Genomic DNA, 11933 nt, shown 5'->3' with positions numbered 1-11933 from the left:
TGTGGTTGGAGGGATGCATCATGGGAGGTGTGTTCGTGGATTGGTTTAGTGAGCAAAAGTGGTCATAGTCGGGTCTGGTCATGGCAGAAGAGGACATGAATGAATGGGAGGGGTCAGAAGGGCTGCCTCGGGGAGTGTCATCACAAATGCCTTGGTCACATCACCAAGGTCCAGTGTGTGCTGAAATCAAGACCAGGACAGTTGTGAGACCTGGAGATTAAGATAAATCAGCCCCCCAGTGAGTGAAGAAAAATCCTGCTTGCAAATAATGAGTGCCTTGAACTGCTTCATCAGTAAACCCTACCCACCACCCCAGGAGAACCCTGTGGGCGAGAGACTGAGTGAGACTATGTCAAGCTGAAAACATAGGAAGGGCAAAGGACCAGGGTGAGGCAGATGAGCAAGCCTCGAATGAAACCTGGACCGTAACCCGGGCTCGGTGGCTCAGCCTGTCATCTCGCGCTTTGGGAGGCTGAGGTGAGTGGATTGCCTAAGCCCGTGTGTTCAAGACCCGCCTGGGCAACTTGGCGAGACCTCATCTCCACAATAAATCAAAAAATTAGGCAGGCGTGGTAGCACGCGCCCGTAGTTCCAGCTCCTTGGAAGGCTGAGGCGGAAGGATCGCCGGAGCCCAGCAGGTCGAGGCTGCAGTGGCCAGGAGCGGCCACTGCACTCCAGTCTGGGTGACAAAGTGAGACTCCAACTCAAAAAAAAGAGAAAGAAACGTAGACCGTGGAGTGTTTGATGAATGCTTCTGAGTTGGAGTGCTTATGAATGAGTGAGTTCAAAGGCAGTTTAATAACATCTGTTATAAGAATGAGGACAGTGAAGACCCAGACTCCCCGGGTTATCCCACCCTCTTGATACACTAATGCCCCCCAGATCAAGGTCATCACATCCTAGGGCAGGAGCCACCATGTTCTTCCATCCCAGCTGGAGCTTCAAGGTCCAGGCTGCCACCTGTGTTTAAGGAGAGACAAAGCACTGGGGTCCTCGACAATCTCTCAGAGCCCCAAGAATCCTAGCCCCTGGCTTCTCACTGTGAAGGAAAGCCACAGAGGGACACAGATGTGACACGATGGGTCAGGCAAGAATGACACTCCTTCTCACACCAAGTCCTCCCCAGACCCTGTCTGCTCAGGGTCCCCCTGCAGCCAACTAGGACAGGGGCTAAAAGGACACTGCAGCCACAAAAGAAACCCGAATAGAGATCAATGACCTCCGTCACTCCAAAAATCTACCCACTGGAAGACTCCAGTCTCACAAGAAACAGCTGAAAGTCCTAGTGCCTCGCCTGAGACAGCAGTGAGGGTCATGGCCATGAGAAGTGGCTGCCACGTTCTCTAAATGTAGGCACTGGCCAGAATACAGCCTCCTGCATAGCAACAAAACAGCAGGAGGAGCACCATGCACACCAGGGCACAGAGGTGCAAACCTGGGGGCTCAGCAGCTTCCTGGCTTCCTGGGCCCCCTCCCCCGGACCGTCCTCGGGCTCTCCCGCGTCGTCATACTCCTCCTCCAGGACTGGGTCTCCAGACGCTGTAAGCTCCTCCTCTTTTCCCCCAGGGGGATGGCTCCGATGTCCTCATAGACACCCTCCGACGATGGATGTCCCAACATTCCACAATCTGCAAGGCCACACCAGAACCCTCTGGAATATATGCTCCTGCAGTCCAAACCCAAGATGTCCGGCCCCTGTCCCCTCTCATGCATGCCGAGACCCCTGGCTCCTCTGCCAACAGCCCAACACCGACACCAAAGACCCCACCAGGGGCCACACGCCTTCCCAGGCACCCAGGCCCAGTGTGCTGGGATGGGGCTTGTTGGTCTCAGCCCCTGAACACACCCAGGAAAGTCCCCCACTACACATACATCACAAAGGATCGGGAGACCCTGGAAACCTGTTCTCATGCCAGGCCGGCCATGGGACTGTGAAGTTTCCTCACCCAGCCCAGCTCAGGAGCAAAGCAAGACTAGGACCTAAGGTTCCTGAGGCCCCAACGGTTAACATGGGTGTTGGGGACCCCCATTTATCTGCATACCATCTGTCTCAAGAACGAGGACAATGAAGACCCAGACTCCCCAGCGATCGCATCCCTCTCCACACACTCATTTCTTCAAATTTAGGTCATCACATCCGGGGCAGGGACCACCTGGGAGGGCTCAGCTGGGAGAATCCAGTTGTGGGGACACGGGTGGAAGGTTTTGCTGGGAGAATCCAGCTGTGATGGGAGAATCCAGGCATGGGGGCTCAGGTAGGGGACACAAGAGGGACGAACCAGGCCGAGCATGGCTGACAGCTCTTATTGTCCTGACGGCTCACTGCCATCAGCTCTACTTTGGACACAGAGCCCCGTGTCTGAGAAGTCAAGGCTTACCCAGCCAACTCTCCCAGCCAACAAGGCAGAGACACTGCATGTTTTCACTCAAGTGTGGAAGCTAAAAAGAGTCAATCTCATAAAAGTGAAAAGTAGAATAAAGGTTACTAGAGGCTGAGAAGGAAAAAGAGATTTGTTAAAGGACACGTGATTACAGTAGCTAGGAGGAGTAAGTTCTAGTGTTCTATAACACTGTAGGATGACTATAGTTAACAATAATATATTGTTATTGAATAATGTATTGTTCAAGGAGGATATTGAACATTTGCAACACAAAGAAATGATAAATGCTTGCGGTGATGGACATGCTAATTATCCTGCTCTGATGACTATACATTTTATGCATCGAAAAATTACTATTCGCTAGGAATTCTGGCTCACACCTGTAATCCCAGCACTTTGGTAGGCTGAGGTCGGAGGATTGCTTGAGCCCAGGAGTTCGAGACCAGCCTGAGCAACAGAGTGAGACCTGGTCTCTACAAAAGAAAAGAAAAGAAAAGAAAAATCACTATGAACCCAACGAATATGTACAATTATTATTTGTCAGTTTATTTACATTAAAAAGAAATATGGTATATATACACAATGGAATACTATTCAGCCTCCAAAAAAAGGGAAATTCTGTCACTTGTGATAATTTGAGTGAACCTGGAGGACAATAAGTTAAGAAAATAAGCCAGGCACAGAAAGATGAATTCCGCATGATCTCACTTATATCCAGGAGCTTTAAAAAAAGTTGAATACATAAAAACAGATAATAAAACATGGTTACCAAAGGTAGGTGGGGAAGACAAGAAGAAGTAGGTCAAAGTGTCCAAGTTCACAGTTATGTAGGATTAATAAATCGAGAGAGCTAATGTATGTAGAAAGAATATAGTTAATACTATTGTATTGTATACTGAAAATTCACAGTCGATTTTAGGTGCTCTTCCACAGAAACAAAAGTAACTATGTGAGATGACGAATATGTTTGTGGGCTCCACTGCAGTAATCATCAAATTATACACCTATAAAGACATCTTGCTGTACACCTTAAATATATACAATAAAATTAAAATAAATACATAGTAAATTTTTTTAAAACATAAATTAACCAGGGCCTTATGTTCAAAGATAGCATTGGTCCTGACTGATCGGTGTCTAAGTATTTTCATGTTACCCTGGAGCAATGCAATGTCACCTAATGGAGTATTAAATAATCCTTTAAAATTATGTTTCAAGGTACTGTAATAATATTAAAAATACCTATATCTGAATACTTGGAGGAAGCTGGACATAAATTGCATTTTAAAGGATCATAATTAAAAGAAGCTAGAAAAAATACTGGAAGGAAACACATCGTAATGGAATACAAAAGCAGCCACAAATGCTCTCCACCTGTTTTTGTATTCCTGGCACCGAGTCTACTCCCCAGCTCTGAATCCGGGCTGGCCTTGGGACTTGGGCCAACCCAGTAGAGTCAGAGAGCCTATGCCCATTTCTAGCCTGATTCTGCTATCTCTTTTGGAACCAAGGCTGGATCATTAGAGAAACAGAGCTTCTATCCCTCCTGCCTATGGCCATGCCCAGAAGCAGAGCCCAGCCAACCCTCAGGTGACCGCAGATGTCTGCATAGGCCCAGCCAGAAGAAAAGCTCACTGGCAGAGTTCAACTAAGGCAGTGACCACAAACGTAAGAGCCAGAGACATCAGCATCATCTGTTGGGTGGTTTGTTCCACAGCACTACTGTGACAGCAGGTACTCACAGTGGCTCTTTCTCTAGGAGTTTGGATTACAGATGAGTTCTTTTCTTCTTTCAAATTTTTTGGATTCAAAATAAATTTTAACACCATCAAACAGACTTTTATGTCTCATTTTATCAAAGATATTCGCAATATAGTATTTTTGTAAAGTCTGCCGAAGTAAATCTTCTACCCCATAAAATCTGTTCCAATTTTTCTTTGAAACACTGCTGTCTCCCAAATATGAATAGTCCCACTTACCTGTCCAAAATGGTCAATGATTGCACCCTGGACATATAGATGGGACTTGGGAAAAACCAGCAGCACAGGCACCAAATGCGGGTCATGGTGTGGCTCTTGTTGGACCTCCTGTCCCCTTGCCCATGACATGGAAGAGCAAGAGCTGCAAGGGCCATGCCCCCCTTGGGAACATCCTGGGAGGGGGCAGGGATCCTGAGGAGCCTGGAGGGGTGCCAGAGAGCCAGAAATGGCCTGAAACACTGGCGAGTCCCAGGTGAAAAAGAGGCAGCCCTGGGACTGAACTGGCCCCAGGGGCCAGCAGATGCCTGCAAATGCCAGGTCAGGCAGGGTCCCCAGAGTGAGAATGTGCAGACAAACAGAGCAGCCTCCTAAGGGAAAATGCTGCAGACAAGAGAACAAGAGCACAAGATGCAGGGGAGAGGCTCACATAATCACTTTCCATGAATCTAGAAGTGTTCTAGAAAACAGCTCGCCATTCTCACAGAGATGCCAAAAAAACCCAGACTTTTTGTGACAGCAGAGCAAAGCATCATTAGGAGAACACAGGCTCACGTGAAAAGAGAAAAATGAGATGAAGGGGCAACAAATGAAATAAGAACTTCAAGGACACTGAAGCCACAGTGCGTCACCATGTACATCCAAAAAGATAAGAGCCAGGGCAGATGGAAAAGGAAATCAGTGACATGGATGGCAGCCTAGAGGTACTCTCTGAGGATGCACAAGAAAAAAGCCACGCCAAAATATAATTTTAAAAGTATGGGACGGTTCGGGACCCGCCTGGGCAACTTTTGGCGAGACCTCATCTCTACAATAAATCAAAAATTAGCCGGGTGTTGTAGCGTGCACCTGTAGTTCCAGCTACTTGGAAGGCTGAGGTGGAAGGATCGCCGGAGCCCAGCAGGTCAAGGGTGCAGTGGCCGGGAGTGGCCACTGCACTCCAGTCTGGGCGACAGAGTGAGACTCCAACTCAAAAAAAAAAGTAGACTAGTAGGCATCCCCCTCGGGTCTCCTCCCACTGTGGGAGCTTTTCTGTCCTCTCAATAAATCCTGCTTTCTCACTTAAAAAAAAAAGTATAGGGAAGAGTCAAGCTAATGAGACTGTGCTACTTAGAAGAAGCACAGTAACTGAAGCAAGTGTAATAATCTAAGATGTCTTTGAAGATAACCTTCCTAAAACAAAACAGAACCAAAACCCAGGATGTATAGTTGACACTCTGCTGGCATCCGGCCCCCTCCCCAGGGAGGCCTGGAAGTACCTGGGGAGGCTGCTTTTCAGGCAGGGGTCAACCACCACGTCACAGGCTTCTGCTGAGAATGCATCCCCCGAAAATGACAAAATTCTGTTACCCAAGAATAACAGCAGCTGGAAAAGTTCAGAACAACATACAGGTTTGTGTGAGAAAAAAAAACCACAGCCTCAAAAATAGTCTTGGAAAAGCTCTCCAGCACACCAAAATATGAATCAAAATTAGGAATTCTAAGTTGAGCATGGTGGTGCATGCCTGTAGTCCCAGCTACAGGGAGGCTGAGGCCGGGTGATCACTTGTGCCCAGGAGGCTGTAGTGAGCTATCATCACACCACTGCACTCCAGCCTGGGCAACAGAGCAAGACCTCATGCAAGGAAGGAAGGAGAGAAGGAGGGGAGAAAGGAGAAGAGAAGAAGATGGAGGAGGAGGAGAAGGAAAAAGAGTAGGAGGAGAAAGGGGAGAGAAAGAATTGCAGAGGACGGGGAGGTTTCAAGCACAACTGGAGATGAACTTGCAACTCCAGGCCTGCTACCCTAGGGCCAAGCTTCCCACAGTGCATGGAATCCAAGTACTCTGCCCTGTACCCTTATGGCAGCATACCATGTAGAATGTGGACGTTCTGCATTCCAGGAAGGGAACAGGCCCGGGAGATTGTAATGAGACTGTGGGGAAAACGTGTGCATTCGTTTATCCAATAGAACAGCACCAAAATTGGGTACTCATCAGTCCATGAAGAGACTCAGGGGCAACAGGACTGACCTAAGCAGAAGACTCCGGCGTTCTCCGTGTGCCTGCAGTTGTGCCAGCCCCAGGCCCAGCCCCGCGACGGGCACTGCCCCAGGGCAACCTCGTGGCCACAGCAGCCCCGCCCCTCCAGCCAGATATGCCCCGCCCCTGCCCCGAAGTGGGCGGCCCCCGGGACTCCGAGGGCGCGGCCGCAGCCCAGCTGCCTGCAGATCACGTGCGCGCCCCGAGCGCCACTCCCCGCGTCGTCGCACGCGGTGCCCACGCACCTCCATGGAGCCCCCCACTCGCCCGACACAGCGGCCGGGCCGCGGCCAGCCATACCCCAAGGCTCCCTCCCTGCAGAGGGACAGAGTCAGGGCGTTCCAGGCCACACGGGGGGCGGGAGGACGCTGGGGACCGGCGTCCACACTCACTGGAGCACACCAGGCCTGGGTCCCACGAGGTCCCCGAGGGCTTCCGCCGGGACAGGACACGTTGCACCGGCTCAGGCGGGTCTCGGTGCCCAGACAGCGCGTGCGGCTCAGCCCCACCGGGACAGGCCAGCGGCCCCTCTGCACCAGTGCTGCCAGCCCTTGACCCTGGCACGCGCCATTCCACGCACCCTCCCGGGAGCCTTCCACGCGGCCGTCGTAGCGGCTCCGTCCTTTCCTCAGTCGCAGGACATGGGGGAGATCTGGGCAGGGCCACTCCAGGGGCCTGTGGGCCATCACTGGGAGGGACGGAAAGGACCACCACCCCGGTGGAACCCCTCTGTCCACGCCTCTTGCTCTCCCTCCTCCTTCGCAGTCCTGCAGGTGCACACGCCTGAGCAGACTGCAGAAGTTGAGTCTCCCAGGGCACAATTGGGGCCCCAGGGTGCTCACCGGACAATTCCACAAATAGAACTCTGTCCCTGCACAGTGAAACATGTATGACCCATGGGCAAGTTCCTGTTCCCAAAATGGCCTCCTCGGGGTGTGGCCACTGGGTTGCCGCAGTTGAGCTGATGGCACAGGAGATGGCGTCTGCTAAGCCCCAGTGGGCAGCACAGAGGGGCACCCAGGCTCCCTGCGCCTGGAGCTCCAGGTGGCCCTCACAACCCAGCTGGTGCCATTCACCAGCTGGAACTCTGGGAAGAAGACCGTGGCTCACTCTTCTGGGGCTCCTTCTTTGCACCCAGTGGGGTGGGGCAGAGCCCAGCCTTACTCTCACTAGCGGGCCATCCTCCTCATCAGCGCCAAGCTCTTACACCCCTACAGAAGAGCCCACCCTCTCCTAGGGCTTTGGGCTGCCCACGACTCCACGGCTGGGTTTCCCTGGTGCCTTGATCCACAGAAGCAAGTATCAAAAAAAACACACCTGCTTGACCACATGCTCCTTTGGGTCAGGAGGGCGGTTGGCAGGGAAGATGGCAGGGCTGAGCCTTCAGAGCCCTCCCTGAACCTTGCCTGAGCACCGGAACCCAGCATCGCAACTGTGGCTAACTGGCGCCCAGGCCCCCATGGGTAGTAGAGCAGCAGCGACTCATTGTCCACACAGCGGAAAGCCCGTCAGTCCACAAGAGCCCAGAGCCCTGGCCACAGCAGGCATCCCCAGGCACAGACATGGCCTCCCCACACCACAGCTCCCAGCACGTCACGTGGGGCAGTGGCCAGGGCCAGGGCCAGGTCCGTGTCACAGATGGTGCCCCAGGTCAGGCCATGCCTGGCACAAGGGTGCTCCCATCAACTACCCACCAGCCAGATCTCCATGTGTCCTGGGGGCAGACATCCTCTCAGGTAGGAGACAGGTGTTCCCAGGTGAGCAGCTTGCCCCCAAGCCTAGGACTGCAGAAGGCTCCAGCCAAGAGAACATTTGCAATGAGGCAGTGGGTCCACCAGGCACTGGCAAGAACTGTGGCCACAGGCCCATCTGCCCTTCATCTAAAGCAGAGCAGGCATCACCAAGGTCAGGGTCAGGGTCAAGGTCACATGTCCAGGGTGGTGACACATGTCCAGGGTGGTGACATCAACACCCTCTGCAATCTCAAAGGCAAGGTCAAGGCACCTCTTGGCCCACAGAGCACCACTCTCTCCAGGATGCCACAGCAGTGAACTACCCAGCTCACTTCAGCTCTCCTTGTACTCACAGCACAGTCAGGAGTTGTGAGGATCCATGAAACACACACTAGAGCCAGCCAGTAGTGCCTCACTCCCCTGCCCGGGTGCATGTCAGATATTCATCAGTCCCAGCGGAAACTGCTCAGATTTGCACCATCAACCAGAACCCACAGTCAGCCTGCAGGTTCTGAGCTTGGACACCTCTGCTAGGAGCACCCAATGCCTCAGATGGGCCAGGCTCATGAGACCATGCCAAGGGCACCCATGTGTGGGTACGTCCACCCTGGCTGTGGCCCACTCCCATTCTCCCTGCTTCCCCCATGTCCAGGCCAGGCTTCATCCCAGAGGTCACTGGGAACGTCAAGGAACAGCCTCATCTGAGCAGAGCACCGCTGCGTCCAGCCGCAGGTCACAGCCACTGCAGAGGTTAAGTCTGCAGTTGAGGATGGTGGGCTGGGTGCCCATGCATGTCACGTACTTCCTAAGGACACCTACATCTTGGCAGGGGGCTTGGCGCATAGGGCCACAACCCATCTCCCAGCAGAAAACTGGCCTCCTCCACGTGCAGGCCACAGAGATGGCCCATTTCTTTCACGTTTCTTATCTCAGGGAGTCCCACACAGGGACTGTGGTCCTTCATCAGCCAGATCGCCTGGAATGTGCCATCTGCGAAACATAGGCCCATGAAACAGAGGGCATGAACCCTGCTAGTCACACAGTTATTCAGAGCCTGCAGGATGACAGGTGTTTTCATGTGGCCATGGCAGTCTCTACCGGCTACTCTGCCCTGGACCTGGAACCAGGCTGCTGCTCTTTCAGAGAGGTCAGTGCTGTGCTAAGTCAGGAACAGGTGACCAGGCAGTCATCCTAGGCCCCAGGCTCAGAGAAGCCCAAGCCCAGTTTAGTGCTCTGCTGTCACTTGTCACTTTCCTGGAAGTCTTAGTCTTTTTTTTTTCTTTTTTAGACAGAGATTGTCTCTGTCACCCAGGCTGGAGAGCAGTGGCATGATCACAGCTCACTGCAGCCTCAAACTCCTGGATTCAAGCGACCCTCAGGCCTCAGCCTCCCAAGTAACTAGAACTGCAGGTGCATACCACCATACCCAGCGATTCTTAAAAAATTTTTTTGTAGAGATAGAGTCTTACTATGTTGCCCAGGTAAGTCTCAAACACCTGGCCTGAAGTGATCCTTCTACCTCAGCCTTAAAAGACACAAAAAACTAAAAGTCACTAAAGAAAAAAATGTATTACCTAAACAGTTTTATATCTATTATAGAATTGGAACTCTTAGCTTAAAATCTTCCAAAAATGACTTCAGGCCTAGATTGTTCCTCTTTTTTTTTTTGAGTTGGAGTCTCACTCTGTCACCCAGACGAGTGCAGTGGCACGCTCCTGGCCACTGCAGCCTTGACCTGCTGGGCTCTGGCGATCCTTCCGCCTCAGCCTTCCAAGTAGCTGGAACTATAGGTGTGTGCTACCATGTCTGGCTAATTTTTGATTTATTGTAGAGACGAGGTCTCGCCAAGTTGCCTGGGTGGGTGTCGAACCCTCGGGCTCAGGCAATTCACTTGTCTTGCCTCCTAAAATGCTGGGATTACAGGCTGAGCCACCAAGCACAGCCTCACTGGTGATTTCTAACCAAATACTTAAGAAAGACATACCAATGTCATTCAATGTCTTCCAGAAAATAGGAAAAGATTCTTAACTTGTTTTATGAGCCATCATTGCTTTAATACTAAAACCAGACAAAAATACTACAAAAAATTGCAGACCAACATTATCCCTGACAAAGTAAGAGTCCTTGACAAAATATCAGCAAATCAAGGCAAGCAATATATAAAAAGGTAATACAGGTATGATGAAAACGTTCTAAAATCTGATTGAGGTAATAGATGCACAAATTCAATAAACTTTTCAATGAAATCATTGAATCGGACACTTAAAATGGCTGGTTTTAATGATATGTAGCTTGTATTGCAATACGTCTGTTTGTGAATGAATAAATAAAATGATACAATACAACTAAGTGGGATTTATCCCAGGAATGAAAAACTGTGCATCAATTGAAAATGAATCAAAATAATTCATCACATTAACAGACTAAAAAAGAAAAACCATATGTCTATCTCAAGAGATGTGGGAAAAGCATTTGACAAAATTCACCATTCACTTATAATAGAAACTGCTAACAACCCAGAAATAGAAGAGAACTACCTTAGTCTGACAAAGAGTAACTACCAGGTTCATAGGTTGGACTGGGGGAAAGCTTAAACTCTTGTTTACTAATATTTCTGTACAGCACTATGCAAGATGCAAAATATGAATTAAAGAAGGCCACTGAATTGTGTCAAGATTTTGGCCTTAAGGCCCAATCAGAAGAAACAGAGAGTCGCTTTGGGATGTGACTGCTTGCAAAATAGAAATAAGCACGAGGAAAAAAACACAGCTGTGAGTTTGGGATTGATAGAGTGTTGAAAAATAAACTCCATTGATGCAGCACATAGGGGATAGTGGCTGAAGTGTGAAGTAGTTTAAAAAAATGCCTATCTCCCCCAAACTGATCTGTACATGTGATGCAATCCCAACCTAAATTGCAGTGGAATTTTTTTGTAGATACCAGTAAGCTGATTCTAAAATGAAATGGAATGGCAAAGAAACCAGAATATACTAAATAAGTAAGAATGGCAAAGTTAAAGAACTCACACTCCCTGATTTCAAGATTTTCTATAAAGCTGCTGCACTGAGGCCCTGTTGTGTTGGTAAAGGAATGAACAATGAAATAAATTAAGCATATGAAAAGTCCAGAAATAGACCCACACAGCTACAGTCAATTGATTCTTGATAAAGATGCAAAAAAAAGTTCAATGGACGAATAATTGTCTTCTCAACAAATTGTGTTGGAACAACTGTACATCAGCATGCAAATAAATACAAAAAACTTGATCCGTAAGTCACATTATACAAAAATTAACACAAAATAAATATCATAACATAGTTAAAATTCCAGAAGAAACTATTAGAGAAATATTTGTGATCTTGGATTAGGCAAAGACTTGTTAGATATGGCACCAAAGCATAATCCATAAGAGAAAAAAATTGACAAGTTGTTGTATGTAATATATATGGCAATAAATCTATTTTTAATTAAAAATATAAATGATACATTATGACCAAGTGGGATTTATGAATGAAATGCTGTGAGGCAATTAAAAGTGAATCCACATTCATTTTATCAAAATGTAAAACTTTTGGTCTACAAAGGACATTCCCATGTGAATAAAAAGTCACAAACAGGAAGAAAACATTTGGAAATCACAAATCTAACAAAGGACTTGCATCCAGACTACATAAAAAATCCTAGCTGGGCTCAGTGGCTCAGCCTGTAATCCTGCGCCTTTGGGAGGCTGAGGTGAGTGGATTGCCTGAGCCCGCGGGTTCGAGACCCGCCTGGGCAGCGAGCTCATCTCTACAATAAATCAAAAAATCAGCCGGGCATGGTGA

The 11933-nt window shown here is 49.3% G+C and overlaps 1 long non-coding RNA gene across 1 annotated transcript; it reads right to left on the bottom strand.

Moving 5' to 3' along the window:
* Nucleotides 1–779: 779 nt before the first annotated feature.
* On the bottom strand, nucleotides 780–1580 carry LOC103255943. The gene is made up of 2 exons (XR_504050.1): nucleotides 1436–1580; nucleotides 780–960 (listed from the first exon to the last, which is right to left on the bottom strand). It is a non-coding gene; the product is annotated as an uncharacterized LOC103255943 (long non-coding RNA).
* Nucleotides 1581–11933: the final 10353 nt, after the last annotated feature.

The sequence above is a fragment of the Carlito syrichta genome, unplaced genomic scaffold (genome assembly GCF_000164805.1).
Source record: "Carlito syrichta isolate Samal-C Ts95f unplaced genomic scaffold, Tarsius_syrichta-2.0.1 Scaffold288752, whole genome shotgun sequence".
NCBI lineage: Eukaryota > Metazoa > Chordata > Mammalia > Primates > Tarsiidae > Carlito > Carlito syrichta.
Note: the sequence above shows the minus strand (reverse complement) of the source record. Positions and strands in the feature narration are given on the sequence as shown.